Source organism: Syzygium oleosum, unplaced genomic scaffold (genome assembly GCF_021117445.2).
Source record: "Syzygium oleosum isolate NSW1041296 unplaced genomic scaffold, Sole_v2.1 Sole_v2.16, whole genome shotgun sequence".
Classification (NCBI taxonomy): domain Eukaryota; kingdom Viridiplantae; phylum Streptophyta; class Magnoliopsida; order Myrtales; family Myrtaceae; genus Syzygium; species Syzygium oleosum.
Window position 1 is genome coordinate 4,388,143 of NW_026607500.1, and position 19,748 is coordinate 4,407,890.

Below are 19,748 nucleotides of genomic sequence, written 5' to 3' on the forward strand. Positions count from 1 at the left end.
AATTCGAAATACCCGCTATGGAAATAACTCTATCTAAAGCCTGATAGATAGATTTATTTCCACGTGTGCGGTTGCGGATTAGGAAATTTTCCTAATCGATCACATCTTGAAAAAAATTAGATATCTTAAATATCTTGGATATATTCAAAAGATTTTGAAAATTCTAAATTCTATCCAAATTTGAAAAGTAATAGATATCCAAGATTTCAAAAAAGGAAATAAAATCCTAATTGAAATAATGCTTATTATCCAAATATGCAAAATTAGATATCAATAAGCACAAATTAGGCAACCAAATATTCGAATCAAATCGGGATATGATAATTACCTGATTTGCAGATTTCTTTCCTAATTTGAATCTGTAGCGGATCGGGATTGCGGATCGGCGGAGCGTCGGGAGCGGCGGCGTGACGTTGGGAGCAGTGGCGGCTAGCGACGGTGACACGACGGGAATGGCGGCACGGCGGGCGTCTCCGGGCAGCGGCCAACAGGCGGGGACGGGCGACTCTCCGGCGGCTGTGCAGCGAACAGCGGTAGCACAGGCGGTGGGCTAACGGCGGTGCAGGCGGCTCCGGCTGGCGAGCGACGATGCAGGGCAGCTCTAGCTGGCGAGCGGCGGTGCAGGGTAGCTCTCCGGCGGCTGTGCAGCGAACAGCGGCGACACAAACGGGCAGAGCAGGGACGTCCAGGCGGCGGTGGCATCGGCGCGGCGGTGGTGTGCAACGAGGCAGCGGCAGACAGGCGTGCAGCGACGGTGGCACACGACAGGAGATGGCAGCGCGCGGTAGGAGGCAGCGCAGGCGGGCGGTGGCGCGGCAGGCATGCAGTGGCTGAGGGGCGGAGTAGCTCCGGCGTAGTGCGGCAGGCGGTGGCGCGACAGGCGTGCAGTGCGGCGCGACGGGCAGTCTCCTTCTCTCTCTCTCTCACTCTTCTCAAAATTCTCTCGTATGTCTCTCTAAAAATCCGATTTGAAAAATTATGAGAGCCCCCCTTTGATTATGAGACATAAATATATATTTATAATGTAAACCTAGGTCAATTAGCCGGGCTTTCTAGTCCTAATGGGCTTAAGTTTAGGCTTTAATTTAATTCTAAGTGGGCTGAATTAATTTGGGCTTTTCTTTAATTAAGCATAATGGGCTAATTTAAGCTCAAATTAAGACAACCAAACCCTTTTGTGTGTGATTTTCGGCCCATGCTTTCCTAGTGAGCCGAGTCTCGTTCGGTGCCCGAGCTCGATTTACGTGATGAATTTTGAGCTCGCTTACCACCGTCGATCCGATGCGAAATGCAGTTAACTATTTGAACCTAAACTTTATGCTATGCGATTTGTAATATTTTTGTTCAGGAATTAAAATTTAATCCCTAATTTTCTATGCAATTAATCACTAAATGATGCGCCGAAATTTAGGTGTCAACATGATGTGCTTGCTGCGATGTGTTTCTGATAGGATCTCATCTTTGAGTTCCATGTTGTCGGGTACGCACTGTCGTCCGCGAAACCTTAAAGTTCCATCCTCAGCCACCTGGAAATCAGGATTTCTTTTATCTGCATCCCCTTGCAGAATCTTTTAAATTTCAGGATCCGTTGACTGCATTGCCTTGATCTTAGCTTGAACCTCTGGCTCGATTCTTAAGGTAGCCAACAAACTTGAAAGGTGACCTACTTCAAACTTAAACTCTGAATCTCGTACACCCTCGAGTAGAGTCCATTCCTTAATCATCAGGTGCGCGATGGCAGACTTTCGACTAAGCACATCTGCTACTTTGTTAGCCTTTCCAGGATGATACAGGATGTCGTAGTTGTAATCCTTGATAAGTTCCATCCATCGACGCTGTCTCATATTCAATTCTTTCTGGGAAAATAAGTACTTCAAACTCTGATGATCCGTATAAATCTGAAACTTTTCGCCGTACAAATAATGTCTCCAAATCTTTAGGGCAAAAATGATCGCCGCTAGCTCCAAGTCATGAGTCGGGTAGTTTAACTCATGTGGCCTTAACTGTAGAGACGCGTATGCAACTACTTTTCCTTGTTACATTAAAACGCATCCTAATCCTTTAAGCGACGCATCACTGTAAATCTTATACCCTCTAGGATCGAATGGTATCGTCAGCACTGGAGCGGTAGTTAACTTGTGTTTGAGTTTTTGAAAACTCCTCTCACACTTATCCGTCCATTGAAACTTTGCTTCCTTCTTCAGTAGATGTGTCATAGGAGTAGCGATCGCAGAGAACCTTTCTACGAATCGCCTGTAGTAGCCAGCCAGACCTAGAAAACTCATAATCTCTATTACCGTTATCGGTCTCGGCCAGTTCATAACTGCCTCAATCTTAGTTGGATCCACAGAGATTCCTTCACCAGAGATCCCATGACCGAGAAAAGCTACTCGACTGAGCCAGAACTCACACTTACTAAACTTGGCGTAAAGCGCGTATTCTCTTAAGGTTAGTAAAATCATCCTCAAGTGTTGCTCGTGCTCCTCAGTGCTCTTCGAATACACCAGTATGTCGTCAATGAATACTATGACAAATTCATCCAAATATGCTTTGAACACTCTGTTCATTAAGTCCATGAAAGCAGCTGGGGCATTAGTCAATCCAAACGGCATCACCGTAAACTCGTAATGACCGTACCGAGTCCGAAATGCTGTCTTCGGTATATCCTCCTTCTTAATTCTCAATTGATGGTAGCCTGTCCTCAAGTCTATCTTGGAAAATACCGACGCCCCTTGCAGTTGATCGAATAGGTCATCTATCCTTGACAACGGATATTTGTTCTTGATGGTCACCTGATTCAACTATCGATAGTCGATGCACAAACGTAACGAACCATCTTTCTTCCTCACGAATAATACAGGTGCTCCCCAAGGTGATGCACTAGGGCGAATGAATCCTTTATCTAGCAACTCTTGCATCTGTACCTTCAATTCCTTCAGTTCTGATAATGCCATTCTGTAAGGCGCTCTAGAAATTGGCTTTGTCCCAAGGGCCAACTCGATTATAAATTCTATCTCTCTTTCAGGTGGTAATCCCGGTAATTCCTTCGGAAAGACATCTGGAAAATCACGCACTACAGTTATGTCCTCCATTCTTGGTTCCTCAACCAATGAATTAACTACAGTCGCTAGATAACCTTGGCATCCATTATCCAATAGCCTAGTTACCTCAACCGACGAAATCAAAGGGATCGAGGTTCCTCCTCTGCTTAGTACGATTCCACGGATTTAAATGAATTACCTTACGGTAACAATCCATTATAGCTCGTTGCTTAGTGAGCCAATCCATTCCGATTATGACATCAAAGTCATACATCGCTATGACCGGTAAATCTATCAATTCCTTTCTACCACAAATAACTATTTTACAGTCTGGACATCCTACTGTAACTAACATTTCCTCTTTTGGTGGAGTGGTAACACGAAGAACTACATCCAAAGGTTTCGGTTTAAGCCCCACTAATCTGACAAATTGTTCAGAGATGAATGAATGCGAATCTCCCGGGTCAAATAGTGCATATGCAGCATAATCTTGAAGAGAGACCGTACCTGTGACCACACCAGGCGAATCTTCCGCCTCCTTTATGGCCATAGCATATACTCTTCCCTGCGCCTGTGGCCGATTCAAGTCGTTTTGCGGAGCGCTGCTAGCTTGTTGCCCCACTCGAGTTTGTTGAGATGGCATCCTCTGACCGGGACAATTTCTCGAATAATGGCCTTGTTGGCCGCAGTTAAAGCACGTCACTGTCAGGGTCTTGTTTGGGCAAGGGCCGTTCCCATGCCTTTTCCCACAAAATCGACACGTGGCATTGGAGTTGTATGCCTGTTTCCCAATGCCACTCTTCTTGTTAGGTGGAATAAGATACCTTCCTCCAGTCATCGGTCTCTTCCCGAACTGACGATTATCCCAATTAGGCACAAACCGCGATCCAGATGCGGCTGTACGTTCTGCCATGTTCCTCTCAATCAGCTGAGCCCGTTCATATAGTTCATCATAATTCTTCAGGTTCAAGGGCACTAGTTGATCCTTGATTTCCGGTTTCAGACCATCCCGGAATCTCCTTGCTCTGTTGATCGGGTCTTCGACTAATCTCGGGGTATACTTTGATAGCTCGGCGAACCTCGCCTCGTACTGATGAACTAACAGATGATTCTGACGAAGTTGTTGGAACTCAGCCATCTTCCGCTCTCTTGTGCAGTCTGAGAAGTATTTCCCGTTAAACGCTTCCACGAAGGCATTCCACCCTGGAACCGTACCTTCAGGAAAGACTCTTCTCTGAGTGGCTTCCCACCAAGTGCTAGCGTTACCCTGCAGCTAGTAAACCGCTAACGTCACCTTTTCTTCTTCAGAACACCTGAGTAAGGCGAAACCTTTTTCCAATTCTCTAACCCAGAGAGTTGCTGCTTCTGGATCACCTATGCCAGAGAACTTCGGCGGCTTTAGCTTCATAAATTGTTCGACCAGCTTGTGCATTGGTCGATCCCCAATCCCGATCCCAGCTAACGGGACATCAACAGGTGCAGCAGCAGGAACAGCAGCTGCTGCAACTTGGTCCTGAGCTCGCTGCCCTACCAAAGTCTATAGGGCTTGCATAATCCTGTCTAACCTGGGATCTTCTTGAGCCCTTCCTCTAGTACCAATTTGATTTAGAGCTGCCCTTCTCCTAGTATTCCTTTGCTCAGGATTGCTCATCTCGCAGGATTCTCACAGAAACCTATTTTCCAATTCCAACAAGGAAATAGAAGTCATGAACAACCCGTTTCTAATAATAAAATCAAGTAATCAAGCACGGGCACAAGACGTTTTTCTAACTAACTATCCCAAAACTCATCGTACCATATCACTCCAGGTATCGACCAAACTTGGATCGAGCTAACCATGCTCTGATACCACTTAAACGGGGATGTCACGCCCCGACCCTCGAGCGTGCTAACATCCCACCAAGGTCGTTATAAATGCGACGTCCTAGGATGCATCGCCGACCCAATCGAATTACTAACGGTAAAACACATGCGGAAGCGAATGAAAAACTCCCAATCACAACAATAGCGATAGTCAGGAAAACACACCTCGATTTAAACAACATCATCAGCAATACATCGGGTTAATATATTACAAGTCCGCCACGCGGACCTTCCCGATTACAACCAGAACAGGTACGGGTTAACCTAGCTCCTTTATCTACGAGGATAACCTCAAAAAGTGTTCTCCCTCAAAAAGCCGGTTCCCAAGGAACAGTACGTGTACTCATATCAGATGACCTGAAAAGTGGTTAACAACAACGGATGAGATAAATCTCAACGAGTTCATGACCTAAGCCTCGACTAGGAGGTCAACTCATCTCGGATGTACCTAACCCATGCAACGATACATTGATGGCAGACATCTCAATATAGAACATACAAGTACTTCACAACACAATCACAGGCAACCTTACCTTGCCCCAGGCACATGCACACGCCCTATACGTTATGATTCACCATATGCCATAATAATGCAATAAGCATATAATACAATCAAAATACGCATCAATTTTCTCAAGCACAATGCATTCACACGTGTCCTGATTATAAAGAGAAACCGCTTCGGTCCGTCCCATACCGTGCCTAACAATTTCATTCCATAATCAAGCACAATGCTACCACAATTTTTCACGCGTATTCCAATTACTACTGCCACACCAGGGGCTACGGCACAACCCGCATTATTCGCATCAGGTTGGCGGTCTTTCGACATAACCGGGCATCGTCCCGCCCCGTCGGGCACGGCATCGTCTCACCCGACCACAATGACGGCATATCCCATAAATGGGTTCATTCCGAATCCGATTCGCGAATGACTACGTCTCCCCTGCTACCAGCGACGGCTTCCAATTACCAAATTGGGGACACTCGTTAGGGCCACCGCCAAACCTAGGTTGGCGGTCATCCGGTATACGGTTTTCCAATATAACCGGGCACGAAAGGAACCTTTAGGTGATCATGCACACATAGCAACACTCAGGTTCCATCATTATAATTTTCAATAGCCGATGCAAACATAATCCGTGCTAATACGTTGAAATACCCAACTTCCACACATAAAAATGTACTAAAATATTCACACGTGATTATGCACATATCAATAAATTCCCAAACTTGGCATGCTTCTATATTCAAGTATCCACAACATATTTCTCACATAAAACTTAACAAATAAACCCGACACCTCAGGGTTTATTAATTAAATACCGGTAATTCTATATTTCACCATAACCAAACAATTCAATTTCGCATACAAACCAATATATAAGGCAAATTCTTGCTTAGGCATCACAATTTAAGCCTAAAATAAACACAATTTAATTTCGGAATTTCCACAAAAATATTAATAAAATAATAATACTTTTAATTCCGAAAATTAATAAAATATTATTATTTAATTCCCGAAAATTAATAAAATAATAATATAATTAATCCAATAGATTATCACTAATCCCTAATCAATTAGTACTAAGCGTAATTAACTTAAACTAATCCATCCTAAGCAAGTCTAACATGCTAATTAAAGGATTAGTGCGAAAACTCACCCGATTAAAATTCCGGAGACACCGGTGTGTCGGCGGCGGCGAAGGCTACGCTTTGCACGGTTCGGAATCGACACGGAAAGATGACGACGATTGGGTCTCGGCTGGACAGCAGCTTGGGGCGGCTATTTTTGGCTCGGTGGCCTTGAACCGGCGGCGGAAAAAGGCTTGAACGGGTGGCGTACGGCTCCAGGAGAACACGGCGAGCTGCTAGTGGTTTAGTGGTGGTGTAAAGCAGCAAGAACAGCAGCCCAAAGGCTGTTCTGCTAGTTTGGCCAAGAAAGGAAGTAAAAGGGGGAAGAAGAGTGAAAATCGAGAGGAAAATGGAGAGATAGAAAAGAGAGAGGAGGGGGTGGACGTGAAATGAGAGAGAGAGTGAGGAAAGAGAGACAAAAGAGAGATATTTCTCTCATTTAATGCAAGCCTTCAAAGTCGTCTTTCATCATTCAAAAATGCACAAATGTCTTCTCTCTCTTAAATGCCTTTGTTTCTTTGTGATAAAAGCTAGAAAGGTATTTTGGTAATTTCACAAGGTATAAAAATACTTATACGCGTATACGAGTTAGAATTTCATACGGGCTCATATAATCAAATTTGGGCTCAAACGGATTATGAATGGGCTTGAAAATGCTAATGGGCTCAAACTTGGGCTTGAATTGCAATTGGGCTTGAAATTAGGTTCAATGGGCTAAATTGGGGCACTTGGGTTTGCCTTGGGCCCATGTGGCCGAATCACATTGGGCTTGAGGCCCAATGTGCCTTCATCCGGCCCACTTCCTCGTGGGCTCAAATTCTCGGCCCGTTAAATCCTTTTCCGAGAATTTCGAGCAAACCGATAAACGAGCAAATCAATGAGGCGGTGTCCAATAATTTAGTTTTGAAATCCTCGAAGATTCAACATCCAAATTCGGATTCTAATTTGTGGTAAAAATCAATCAATTGCGACTTTAGTATATCTCAAACTAACGGGTGGCTTTTAGGAGTTACGCGTATTCGACCTGTGGTTGATTCGGTATCAAACCATGTTTAAGTTTTCTCGAACCATGAATGATCTCGATTGTTATGTAATTGCGAGGGATCAATCGCTAGTTCCGAAGTACGCGATCATCAGTCAATGGGTTTAGGATCGTTCGCAATACATACAATGGTCAAGCGGAATCACTCGCGATCCGATTGTATGCTATTGGCGAATCGTTCTATAACCATCCCTAGATCGATCTATAATGGCTCAAAATTGTCCCTCGTCAATCCTTATGGTCGAATTGTCACTCCCTGATCGAGTTCTCAGGTCGTGCGTACTTAATTCCCTAACAGCCTTTCCCAATCGGTTAGTCTCTCATGAGTGATCAATTCAGAGTGAGAATTACTAATAGTGTATCGATTAAAATCATCATTTCATTACATTCCGAATAGGGTCGAATTTGAGGATGTCACAACTCTTCCCCCCTTAAAGAAATTTCGTCCTCGAAATTTACAAATAACCATACTAGTAAAAAAGATGGGGTTGTTGACGCCTCATTAGTTCTTCGCTTTCCCAAGTCACTCGTTCCGTCCCGTGGTGTTGCCAAACCACCTTGACCAACGAAATCATCTTGTTCCGTAGCACGTGCTCTTTCTTATCCTCAATCCGTATTGGTCTTTCCATGTATGATACCCTGTCGTCCACATCTATTTCTTCGTAATTTAGCACGTAGGCCGGGTCAGGTTCATACTTCCTTAGCATAGACACGTGGAAGACGTTGTGAACTTGAGCCAAATTCGGCGGCAAGGCCAAACGATAAGCCAAGATTCCGATTCGCTCCAAGATCTCAAACGGTCCAACATATCTTGGGCTTAACTTGCCTTTCTTGCCAAACGCGATAATCCTCTCATCGGTGATACTTTGAGGAACACGCGATCTCCCACTTGAAACTCCAACGGTCTGCGGCGTTTGTCTGCATAGCTTTTCTGACGACTCTGAGTTGTCTTCAACCTTTCTCTGATGATCTGTATTGCCTCTACTGATTGTTGTACCAACTCTGGACCAGTGATTCTTCTTTCTCTGACCTCATCCCAGCATATAGGTATTCTACAGGCTCGACCATACAGTGCTTCAAATGGTGCCATTCTAATGCTCTGTTGATAGCTATTGTTGTAAGCGAACTCAACAAGATGCAGTTGTTCCTCCCAACTGCCCTTGAAATCCAAAACGCAAGCTCGCAGCATATCCTCGAGAGTTTGAATCGTTCTCTCCGATTGACCATCCGTCTGCGGATGATAAGCTGTACTATACTGCAGCTTCGTTCCTATGGCATCTTGAAGACTTTTCCAAAATGTAGCGGTGAACTTGGGATCTCGATCCGAAGTAATCGTCGCCGGTACTCCATGTAGGCGAACAATATGGCGTACATACAATTCCGCATATCTGTCCATGGTGAAGTCATTTCGTACAGTAATGAAATGAGCAGACTTAGTCAGTCTATCCACTACGCCCCAAATAGAGTCATTACCTCACTGACTCTTTGGTAGACCCATCACGAAATCCATTGTGATATGCTCCCATTTCCATTCTGGGATCTCGAGTGGTCGTAGTAATCCACCTGGCTTGCAATGTTGCGCTTTTACTTGTTGGCACGTCAAGCACCTGGCTACGTGTTTGGCTACATCCACTTTCATGCCACTCCACCAATAGTGTTGACGTAGATTTTGATACATCTTGGTGCTACCCGGATGAATGATATGCTTGCTGTGATGTGCTTCTGATAGGATCTCATCTTTGAGTTCCATGTTGTCGGGTACGCACTGTCGTCCGCGAAACCTTAAAGTTCCATCTGCAGCCACCTGGAAATCAGGATTTCTTTTATCTGCATCCCCTTGCAGAATCTTTTGAATTTCAGGATCCGTTGACTGCAATGCCTTGATCTTAGCTTGAACCTCTGGCTCGATTCTTAAGGTAGCCAACAAACTTGAAAGGTGACCTACTTCAAACTTAAACTCTGAATCTCGTACACCCTCGAGTAGAGTCCATTCCTTAATCATCAGGTGCGCGATGGCAGACTTTCGACTAAGCGCATCTGCTACTTTGTTAGCCTTTCCAGGATGATACAGGATGTCGCAGTCGTAATCCTTGATAAGTTCCATCCATCGACGCTGTCTCATATTCAATTCTTTCTGGGAAAATAAGTACTTCAAACTCTGATGATCTGTATAAATCTAAAACTTTTCGCCGTACAAATAATGTCTCCAAATCTTTAGGGCAAAAATGATCGCCGCTAGCTCCAAGTTATGAGTCGGGTAGTTTAACTCATGTGGCCTTAACTGTAGAGACGCGTATGCAACTACTTTTCCATGTTGCATTAAAACGTATCCTAATCCTTTAAGCGACGCATCACTGTAAATCTCATACCCTCCAGGACCGAATGGTATCGTCAGCACTAGAGCGGTAGTTAACTTGTGCTTGAGTTCTTGAAAACTTCTCTCACACTTATCCATCCATTCGAACTTTGCTTCCTTCTTCAGTAGATGTGTCATAGGAGTAGCGATCGCAGAGAACCTTTCTACGAATCGCCTGTAGTAGCCAGCCAGACCTAGAAAACTCATAATCTCTGTTACCGTTGTCAGTCTCGGCCAGTTAATAACTGCCTCAATCTTAGTTGGATCCACATAGATTCCTTCACCAGAGATCGCATGACCGAGAAAAGCTACTCGACTGAGCCAGAACTCACACTTACTAAACTTGGCGTAAAGCGCGTGTTCTCTTAAGGTTAGTAAAATCATCCTCAAGTGTTGCTCGTGCTCCTCAGTGCTCTTCGAATACACCAGTATGTCGTCAATGAATACTATGACAAATTGATCCAAATATGCTTTGAACACTCTGTTCATTAAGTCCATGAAAGCAGCTGGGGCATTAGTCAATCCAAACGGCATCACCGTAAACTCGTAATGACCGTACCGAGTCCGAAATGCTGTCTTCGGTATATCCTCCTTCTTAATTCTCAATTGATGATAGCCTGTCCTCAAGTCTATCTTGGAAAATACTGACGCCCCTTGCAGTTGATCGAATAGGTCATCTATCCTTGGCAACGGATATTTGTTATTGATGGTCACCTGATTCAACTGTCGATAGTCGATGCACAAACGTAACGAACCATCTTTCTTCCTCACGAATAATACAGGTGCTCCCCAAGGTGATGTACTAGGGCGAATGAATCCTTTATCTAGCAACTCTTGCATCTATACCTTGAATTCCTTCAGTTCTGATAATGCCATTCTGTAAGGCGCAATAGAAATTGGCTCTGTCCCAAGGGCCAACTCGATTATAAATTCTATCTCTCTTTCAGGTGGTAATCCCGGTAATTCCTTCGGAAAGACATCTGGAAAATCACGCACTACAGTTATGTCCTCCATTCTTGGTTCCTCAACCAATGAATTAACTACGGTCGCTAGATAACCTTGGCATCCATTATCCAATAGCCTAGTTACCTCAACCGACGAAATCAAAGGGATCGAGGTTCCTCCTCTGCTTCCCACAAACTCGTAACTGGTACGATTCAACGGATTTAACTGAATTACCTTACGGTAACAATCCATTATAGCTCGTTGCTTAGTGAGCCAATCCATTCCGATTATGACATCAAAGTCATACATCGCTATGACCGGTAAATCTATCAATTCCTCTCTACCACAAATAACTATTTTACAGTCTGGACATCCTACTGTAACTAACATTTCCTCTTTTGGTGGAGTGGTAACACGAAGAACTACATCCAAAGGTTTCGGTTTAAGCCCCACTAATCTGACAAATTGTTCATAGATGAATGAATGCGAATCTCCCGGGTCAAATAGTGCATATGCAGCATAATCTTGAAGAGAGACCGTACCTGTGACCACACCAGGCGAATCTTCCGCCTCCTTTATGGCCATAGCATATACTCTTCCCTGCGCCTGTGGCCGATTCAAGTCGTTTTGCGGAGCGTTGCTAGCTTGTTGTGTCACGCCCCGGATCCCAACGGGCTCGCGACACCCCTTCAACGGTCGTATTGAACGCGACGTCCCAGGACGCGTCGCCGACCCAAACGAAACACCCAACGATAAAGGCAAGCGGAAGCGAATTTAAAACAACCCAGACAATAAAATATGACAAAGGGATAGCACAAAACAATAATTCCAAATACACAACATCAAAAGGGAATAGTGGTGGGGTATCCTACTTCGCTATACAAAAGAGGGGCACATAAAATATGGGGTAACTTGACCCGTCCTCCATCCCTGAGATACCCTGGTGTCGTCTCCAATCAATCACGGTCGCAGATCTGAAAATGGTTATATAATAACCGTGAGAACGAGTCTCAATAAGCAACCCCCTATACCCCACATAGGCCAATGCGTACCCAGACAAGTCGTACATGCAATCTACCCGATTACATATATATAATTCACATAAATGGACTTACCTCGCCATCCAACCACATGCCCACACTGCACATTAGTCAAATCATAATAATGCAATAATAGTCAATGAACACATCAAAATCATTCGAGCGCCATACACACGTACGTTCATCCAATTCAACCCAAACACATTTCACATGCGCATCCATCCAACTTTCACACGACCCTGGTCAACACCCCACTGTGTCGCCCTCCGATCAATCCGGGCTCGTCCCGGTCAACACCCCACGGACCTTTCAAAAACAAACTTTCACACGACCGGGTCAACACCCCACAGTCGGCCCTCCGATCAATCGGGCTCTGTTCGGGTCAACACCCCACGGGACCTTTCACAAACAAACTTTCACACGACCCGGGTCAACACCCCACATGTGCCGCCCTCCGATCAATCCGGCTCTGTCCCGGTCAACACCCACGGGACCTTTCACAAACAAACTTTCACACGACCCGGGTCAACACCCCACAGGTCAGCCCTCCGATCAATCCGGGCTCTGTCCCGGGTCAACACCCCACAGGACCTTTCACAAACAAACTTTCACACGACCCGGGTCAACACCCCACAGGTCAGCCCTCCGATCAATCCGGGCTCTGTCCCGGGTCAACACCCCACAGGACCTTTCACAAACAAACTTTCACACGACCCGGGTCAACACCCCACAGGTCAGCCCTCAGATCAAGCCGGGCTCTTCTCATGCACATGCACCACAATACAAAATTCACTATGCTCTTAGTCATATAAATCAATTTCAATCACCACCCTTTCACCAATGTCAATCTAGCACGCCACATCAGTCAACTCAATTCATGCTCCCCACATCGGCCCACCGACCCGACATTCAAGTCAACACATTCAATTGATTCCAATTCACCCACGACGCCACGACAATTCAGTCATGCTATTTACCTCAGTCAATCACTAAATTAGCCACACAATTATCACCACAATATTTCACAAATTGGGCACCCTCAATCTAATTAGCCCACACCTAAATTAATTCCTAACCCGATACTAATCACATCCTAAACAAGTCTAAAATACCCAAAGTACTAGGTAGGGTTTAGGAAGTCACTTACTAGGTTTTTGGCCCGGGAAAAATCGGCTATGGCCCGAAATGGCCCGGTCGGAACGGCGGTGTCTCGGCACGGCCGAGGGCGCGACGGGCGCGGGGCTCGGCCACGGGCTCGGCCACGGGCAAAATTCTCGGTCACGGCTGGGCACGGGCACGGCGCGGGCACGGGCGCGGGCAAACGGCCGGGACGCGTGGGCAACGGGCTCGATCATGGCCCGGCAATGGCCGGTCGGCTGGCCTGGGCGCCTTGGCCACGGGTGGGCCGGGCTGGTTGGCGGCGACGGCACGGCCGAGGGCGAAGACGGCGGCGGCCGGGCGACGGCGGCGACGAGGCGGCACGGCGGCGGTTCTTGGCGATGTGTGGCCGGCCGGCAAGCGGGCGAGCAAGCATCCGGCGAGCTACGGGCGCGGTCGCGAGCCGGCCGGGCTGGGGCGACGGCAACGTGCGGCTCGGTTGGGCTGGGGCGACGGTGAGAGAGAGAGAGAGAGAGAAAGAAGCCTGGGGGTGGCGGGGGCTCACCGGGGCGGGGCGAGCGCGTCGTCGCCGGGCAAGACGGGGCGGCGAGCTCTTGGCGGCCCGGCGAGCCGAGCTCGCGGCGGTGGGACGAACGGCAAGCTCGGGCCGTGAGTTGGGGCGGAGACGAGAGAAAGAGAGAAGCGATCGGTTAGGGGCGGTGGCCGGCGGACGGTGAGGCGGCGGGACGGACAGCGAGCTCGGTCGGCGATCGTGCGGCGTCCGGCGGGCTCGAGCAGAAAACGAACCAGAACCAGACGCCCCGAAGAAGAAGAAGAAGAAGAGAGAAAAGGAGGAGAGAGGAGAGAGGGGTGTCAGGGGGAGTTGGTCTGCATGGGTATGGGCAGATGGGACGCAAGCAGGGGAGAAAAACGTGCGCGTCCGGCGACCAGAGAGGGAAGAGAGAGGGAAAGAGAGAGAAAGGGAGAGAGAGGGAGAGAGAGAGAGAGCAGGACAGACGTGATAATGGGGGGAGTGCGTACGCGGGCAGGAGAGAGAGAGGAGAGAGAAAGAGAGAGAGAGAAAAATTTAAATGTTCAATCATATAAATAATGCGATTAAACGGCCCATAATAAAAACTGACAACGATTTATCGGTCCAAATTAAACCTCGAATATAATAAGGGACAAAGGCCAAATCAATTAAATCAAACTATAGCGAGGGAGGTCTACTAGTCCAAATTCGCACCCGGTCAAAAACTCCCATTTTTCCATTATTCCTGACAATCTCAACGCTGGCTACGATAATATTGACACCGTCCAATTTATTTCGTCCTGAAACTCCCGAAAATCGACTGCCAAGTTCGAGGTCTAAATAACGGCCAGATTTGATCGAGTGCGATTCTAGCGAAATCTCTAATTTAAAATGATAACCGGGAGTGATCAGTTCCCGGGCGAGATTTTACTATAAGCACACTGACAAATTACGCGTTTTATAAAACCCAAAAATGGGCCGAAATTCGGGATGTCACAACTCTTCCCCCCTTACAAAAATTTCGTCCTCGAAATTTACAATCTAGCCCAACTATCCAAACAAATTGGGATACTGACGTCGCATTACTTCCTCGTTTTCCCAGGTGGCGCCTTCCGTCCCGTGATGTTCCCAGACAACTTTGACCAACGGAATAGTCTTGTTTCTCAAAACCTGCTCCTTTCTGTCCTCGATTCTTACTGACTTTTCCACGTACGACACCCTATCGTCCACGTCTACCACCTCATGATTTAGCACGTGGGTTGGACCTGGTTCGTACTTCCTCAACATCGACACGTGGGAGACGTTATGAACTTGCGACAAATTCGGCGGCAAGGCGAGACGGTAGGCCAACGTCCCAATCCTTTCCAAAATCTCGAACGGGCCTATATACCTTGGACTTAGTTTCCCTTTCTTGCCAAACCGAGATAGTCCCCTCATTAGCGAGATCTTAAGAAATACATGATTGCCAATCTGAAATTCTAACGGCCTACGCCTTCGGTCTGCGTAACTTTTCTGACGACTCTGGGCTGTTCTCAACCTTTCCCGGATAGCCTTTACTGTTTTCACCGATTATTGAACTAACTCGGACCCATTATACTTCTTTCCCCACTTCATCCCAACACAATGGTGTTACGTACGCCCGCCATATAGTGCTTCAAACGGTGCCATTCTGATACTCTGCTGGTAGCTATTATTGTAGGCAAATTCCACCAAATGCAACTGTTCTTCCCACTTGCCCTGAAAGTCTAACACACACGCCCTCAGCATATCCTCTAATGTTTGAATGGTCCTCTCAGACTGGCCATCCGTCTGCAGATGATAGGCCGTGCTGAATTGCAACTTAGTCCCCATGGTCGATTGCAGACTTTTTCAAAAATTCGCAGTAAACCGAGGATCACGGTCCGAAGTGACTGATACCGGTACTCCATGAAGACGAACAACCTGTCGCACATATAACTCTGCCAGCCTTTCTAGCTCGAAGTCTTTTCGCACCGCCAGGAAGTGCGCTGACTTCGTCAATCTATCTACTATCACCCAAATAGAATCATGTCCTCTCTGGCTTCTCGGCAGTCCCGTTACAAAATCCATTGTGATATGTTCCCATTTCCATTCTGGGATTTCCAACGGTTGCAACATTCCATCAGGCTTACAATGTTGTGCCTTCACTTGTTGGCACGTCAAACACTTGGCCACATGCTTGGCTACGTCTACTTTCATTCCATTCCACCAATAGTGTTGACGGAGGTTCTGGTACATCTTAGTGCTGCCCGGGTGGATACTGTAATTGCTTCTATGAGCCTTTGACAAAATCTCTTCCTTAAGTCCCCAATCATCGGGCACGCATAACGTCCTCGAAACTTAAAAATTCCGTCCTCGGACACTTGGAAGTCCGGTTTCCTCTTAGTGCATCCATCTCCAAAATCTTCTGAATCTCAGGGTCCATAGACTGCAACGCCTTAATCTTGGCTTGCACTTCCGGTTCAATCCTTAATGTCGCCATCAGACTAGAGAGGTGTCCTACCTCGAACTTAAATTCTGAGTTCCGCGCTCCCTCCAATAAAATTCACTCTTTGACCAACAAATGTGTGATACTCGATTTCCGACTCAAGGCATCCGCTACCTGGTTGGCTTTACCGGGATGATATAATATATCACAATCATAGTCCTTTAGCAATTCCATCCAACGCCTTTGGCTCATATTCAATTCCTGAAAACTCTCTTTGCGCTTTTCCGTCCATTCAAACTTAGTCTCCTTCTTAAGCAACCTTGTCAATGGAGTGGCTATTGCCGAGAATCTTTCCACAAATCGTCTATAGTAACCTGCCAGTCCTAAGAAGCTTCGAACCTCAGTAACTGTCGTCGGTCTCGGCCAATCCATCACTGCCTCAATCTTTGCCGGATCCACGGAGATTCCTTCTCCGGAAATTATGTGCCCAAGAAACGCTACACGGTTCAGCCAAAACTCGCACTTGCTAAACTTAGCATACAGTGCATGCTCCCTTAATGTCCGTAGAACTCTTTCCAAATGTACCTCATGTTCCTCAGAACTCTTTGAATACACTAGAATATCATCGATGAAGACAATGACGAACTGGTCTAAGAATTCCTTGAATACCCGGTTCATTAAGTCCATGAAAGCAGTGGGGGCATTAATTAGTCCAAATGGCATTACTGTAAACTCATAGTGCCCATATCTCGTTCTAAATGCCGTTTTCGGTATATCCTCCTTCTTAATCCTCAATTGGTGGTAATCCGTCCTCAAGTCAATCTTAGAAAATATTGATGTCCCTTATAACTGGTCGAACAGGTCATTTACCCTTGGCAACCGGCGTTTATCCTTAATAGTCACCTGATTCAACTGTTTGTAGTCACTACATAACCTTAACGATCTGTCCTTCTTCATCACGAATAAAACTGGCGCTCCCCATGGAGACTTACATAGACGAATAAAACCTTCAGCCAATAACTCCCGCATTTGGACTTTCGATTACTTCAATTCCGGCAGTGACATCTTGTAGAGTACTCCCAAAGTCGGTTTTGTCCCTGGGGCCAACTCAACCACAACCTCGACTCTCCTATTAGGTGGCAATCCCGGCAATTTCCTAAGGAAAGACATCGAGAAGATTACACACCTCGGCTATATCTCTTTAGCCTTGATTCCTCAACCAACTAATCAGCCACAATTTAATTATCTTTATACACCTCAAGGACAAGCTCAATCCATCCAATTTCAATCCCACATTCTCCCAAAACAAATCACCCCGGTTCTTTATAAAATCTGAAATTTCCAAGCATTACTCATCCTTCCAAACTTGTCCAAGAATGTCATTAGTAAATCAGAAGTCCATAAATCGATTGCGCCTATCCACCATAAGTAATTATAAGTCGTACATGACCATTAGAGTTATAACTTCAAAATCATTGCCTATTGCACCAAATATCAACACGTAACGCCTTTAGACTTTCGCGGCACATCCTCTGATTCCTTCCCCACCACAGCGTACATCTTTCCTTACGTCGATGGTCAATTCTGATTATTCTGCGAGGAAGCTCCCGCTTAATATCCTACTTGCGATCGCTATGATTGCATTAGTGGTCTAACCCGTCGGCTCCGCAATTTCTCACTTAATGACCTTGCTGACCACATCCACAACATGTTCCACTTCTACCTCGGCAATAGTCATTCCTATGCCCCTTTCCACAAGACCGACATGTGGCGTTGGAGTAGTAGTTCGGCTTTCTAAAGTTCTTTCTTAACGAAGGGACAAGTTTCTTGTTCTCGGTCATAAGCTTCTTCCCAAAGTTCCCATTGTCCCTAGCTGGCGTGTACCGCGATCCATATACGTTAACCCTCTCATTCATATCCCTTTCAACCGTTTAAGCCTGGTCATATAGCTTATTACCATCCCTTAAGACTCAAAAGTACTAACTGATTGCGGAATTCCAGTTCCAATCCATCCCGAAACCTCCTTGTCCTATCCACATGGTCCTTGACCATCCTTGGTTCGTACTTAGGCAACCTTATAAACTCGACCTCGTATTGATCGGTTACATCCGAATCTAGCGAAGTCAAAGAAACTATATCATTTTCTGTCATCGCGCACTCTCTAAATGTACTCCTCATTGAAGACCTCGACAATTACTCCCCAGCTTGGAGTTATGCCCTTCTAAATATCCTACTTTGGGGGTCCTTTTACCAGTCACTTGCATTTCCTTAGAGTTGATATACACACAGGGTCACTTTCTCATCATCAGTGCACCCGAATACCTCAAAGCCCTCCGTCCAAAGTAATGTAGCCTCCGGGTCACCTCTTCCCATCGAACCTCACAAGTTTAAATTTCAAAAAAATATTCCAACCAACTGATGCATCTGTCTAACTGCATTAACTTACCCTTGACCTTGATTCCCAACATTTCCATTATGCCCACGATTCTCGTCATTTCCATTAGCGGCGGCAACAGCGGCCTCAACATCAGTAGCAACAGTCACATTTCGCTCCTCAGCCTACCTTCCCATTAAAATTCCAACTTCCTCGAGTGCCCTCAAAATTCCATTCACTCTGGGATCCTCTGCAACTCCAACTTGCGGACCTACACGACCTCGACCTCGACCTCGACCTCTTCCTTGACTACTCATACTCACAGGGTTCACACCACCCACTTACCTGCTATAATTCCACTCAGGAATTAGAGACCTAGGCCAACTATACCAGTCTAAAGCCCTAGGCAGTGAATCACAACAATTCACTTAGCAGATAGCCAATCATCCATGACACCAAATCACAACCACAATTCACAAAGCAGCCAGCAAGTCACCAACATCACTCGATCACAACAGGTATTGCGCACTTACCTCAAGTCCAGACGCATCTGCACTTCACACATTATTGCATAAAAATCACTTAGCAAATCACAATCACACAGTCTGAGGTACGCATGGCACACAAATCTCCCTCACTGGCTACCCCAAAGTCATCGCTCCTTATCACTCCAGGCTTCGACCATCTTGGTTCGAGCTGACCTGGCTCTGATACCAAATCAACGGGGATGTCACGCCCCGGATCCCAACGGGCTCGCGACACCCCTTCAACGGTCGTATTGAACGCGACGTCCCAGGACGCGTCGCCGACCCAAACGAAACACCCAACGATAAAGGCAAGCGGAAGCGAATTTAAAACAACCCAGACAATAAAATATGACAAAGGGATAGCACAAAACAATAATTCCAAATACACAACATCAAAAGGGAATAGTGGTGGGGTATCCTACTTCGCTATACAAAAGAGGGGCACATAAAATATGGGGTAACTTGACCCGTCCTCCATCCCTGAGATACCCTGGTGTCGTCTCCAATCAATCACGGTCGCAGATCTGAAAATGGTTATATAATAACCGTGAGAACGAGTCTCAATAAGCAACCCCCTATACCCCACATAGGCCAATGCGTACCCAGACAAGTCGTACATGCAATCTACCCGATTACATATATATAATTCACATAAATGGACTTACCTCGCCATCCAACCACATGCCCACACTGCACATTAGTCAAATCATAATAATGCAATAATAGTCAATGAACACATCAAAATCATTCGAGCGCCATACACACGTACGTTCATCCAATTCAACCCAAACACATTTCACATGCGCATCCATCCAACTTTCACACGACCCTGGTCAACACCCCACAGGT